The sequence below is a fragment of the Cebus imitator genome, unplaced genomic scaffold, assembly GCF_001604975.1.
Source record: "Cebus imitator isolate Cc_AM_T3 unplaced genomic scaffold, Cebus_imitator-1.0 Scaffold103, whole genome shotgun sequence".
Taxonomy (NCBI): Eukaryota; Metazoa; Chordata; class Mammalia; order Primates; family Cebidae; genus Cebus; species Cebus imitator.
The window spans coordinates 3,628-6,248 of NW_016107418.1; the positions used below are offsets into that span (position 1 = coordinate 3,628).

A 2,621-nucleotide genomic window follows, 5' to 3' on the forward strand; every position below is an offset into this window, starting at 1 on the left:
ACTCCAGCCTGGGTAGCAAGAGTGAAACTCCGTCTCAAAAAAAAAAAAAAACTAAAAATCTGGTTTGGCAGTCCTTCAAAAGCTTAAATGGTGCACAAACACAACTTTTGAACACAACTTACAATGAACCAAAGAAGATGGTTGACCACTAGCATCCAAAAAGCAAATATAAACATCAGGGTTATAATGGAGAAGGGGTTCTGTTTGTCAGTTTCTCTGTTTTCATGAAATTTAAAATCCAGCCAATGAGCTCCTGAAGAGCAGAAGTCAGATCACACTCAATCTCACATCCCCAGCAGCTGTCATCAGGGCTAGTACATATTAAGTGCTAAATTAATCATTGTGAAGGCAAATAAGTCAATTCAAGGGTAGAATAAGGAATAAAATTAATAATTTGACAGGCATGGTGGTGGTACACCTGTAGTCCCAGCTACTTGGGAGGCTGAGGCAAGAAGATTGGTTGAGCCCAGAAATTCGAGGCTACAGTGAGCTTTGATCACACCCGTGAATAGCCACTGCACTCCAGCCCGAGGCAACAGCGAGATCTTATCTCTAAAAAATAAATAACCAGTAACTTTATCAGCTCTACTGTTAACAAAATGGATCTTCTACATCGTATGATATCTGCTAACACAATGATGACAATAATAATAGCTAATTTACATTTATTGAGCCAGACATTGCAAAGTGCTCCATATGATTGCATTTAATCCCTGAACAATCCTGTTATCTTATTATTACAATATTATATTATTACCACATTATTACAAATGAGGACGTTGAAATTGTGAGAATTTTCTAAAAGTCATACAGACATCTTAATACTAGCTAATAATTTTTAAGCACTTACTAGATCTGTGACACCATTCTAAGCAATAAGTGTAGAGACTTATTTAATCCTCAAAACAATGAGTTAAACAGGCACAGAGAAGTTAGTAAACTGGCCCAATGTCACTCCTGCTACCACCACCCTCCTCCTGCCCCCTGTAAGTGACCTTGCTAGGCTACAAACCCAGACAGTTTGCCTTCAGACTCTTAATTACTGAGGTATACACGGTTCAGGTATATACCTGCAGAAATACGAACCGAGGCAGACTGACTCCAAGAACCAAACTTCGTTATTCTGCTCTTTCGTGGAGCAATTAAGCCAACTGACATTTAGAGGAGGATGATATGGATTAACATTCTCATTCTGCACATGGAGAGGAAGGGAACAAGTGGCAAGTTCAAATATTACCTTTTTTTTTTTTTTTTAATTCAGACAGGGTCTGGCTCCATCGCTCAGGCCGGAGGGCTGGTGCGATCATGGCTCTCTGCAGACTCAACCGTCCGAACTCAAAAGATCCTCCCGCCTCAGCTTCTCAAGAAGCTGGGACTACTGGTGCATACCACCATGCCTAGCTAATTTTTGTAGTTTTTGTAGAGACTGGGTTTTACCATGTTGCCCAGGCTGTCTCAAACTCCTGGGCTCAAGCAATCCTCCCACCAAAGCATCCAAAAATGCTGAGATTACAGTCATGAGCCACCTTGCCCAGCCACTAGTTTCTTTGTTTAAACAGCTGATACTAATCATTTATCACCTCTACCATCTGACTTCGTTAACCCAGTGTCTCTTTACTTCCAAAGCACTTCGGAAATACTTTTCAAATAGCATGCACTAGAGTGTGGTTTGTTGTGTGTGGAGAGTATTGTGAGCAAGCTCCCCCAGGGCAGAGACTGTGCCCATCCCAGGCCCCGGCACAGAGGAGGCCCTCACACTGGCTTTATCAGCAGCTGATCAGTCTCCACCAGCAGCTCACTGCACGTCCACCCAGGAGTATGAATGATTATCTGTTTAATGCCAATCTTGCTCACTGACTTGTGACAACAAAGACAGAAGCCATCTATGTTATTCCTTGCTGTGACCCCACCTCCTGGCCCAGTGTCCGGCACTCAGGAGGGCATGTGTAAGTATTTGTCAAATGAATGAAGATCAGATGCTCAAAGACCCAGCAGGATATAATTTTATAAAGAAAGTTATATGCTTGCCTCAATAACGCATATTTGAGGCTCCTTATTACCATCCACTGGCACCTTGGCTTGATTCATAACCCACTCCTGGACAGCATCAGTAATGTGAGGGACAACTGTAGAAAGAAGAAATAACATGCTCATGAGAAAGTAATGTGCTTTAGACCTCCCCAATCACCTAAAAGTCACCTGGCAAGTTACCCAAGCCACATTCCTAGTTTTTTTAATTCCCACACTGCAATGCACATGTGGTGATGCGATTTTGGCTTAGTCATTTACACGTTAGGCCATTTGTCTTGAAATCAACCAATTACAGAGAACAAGAAATAGCCAGCATGGTGGCTCACGCATGTAATCCCAGCACTTTGGGAGGCCGAGGCGGGTAGATCCCAAGGTCAGGAGACAGAGACCATCCTGGCCAACATGGTGAAACCCCGTCTCTACTAAAAACACAAAAATTAGCCAGGCATGGTGGCAGATGCCTGTAGTCCCAGCTACTTGGGAGGCTGAGGTAGGAGAATCGCTTGAACCCAGGAGGCAGAAGTTGCAGTGAACGGAGATCGCACCACTGCACTCCAGCCTGGGCGACAGAGCGAGACCCTGTCTCAAAA

General features: G+C 43.5%; 1 long non-coding RNA gene across 1 annotated transcript in view; it reads right to left on the reverse strand.

The window, feature by feature from the left end:
• Positions 1 to 2,033: 2,033 nt before the first annotated feature.
• Positions 2,034 to 2,621, reverse strand: part of LOC108310414 — a 5,711-nt gene continuing 5,123 nt past the window's right edge. The window contains exon 3 of the long non-coding RNA XR_005201676.1: positions 2,034 to 2,126. This is a non-coding gene — a long non-coding RNA (uncharacterized LOC108310414). The remainder of the gene's footprint in view (positions 2,127 to 2,621) is intronic.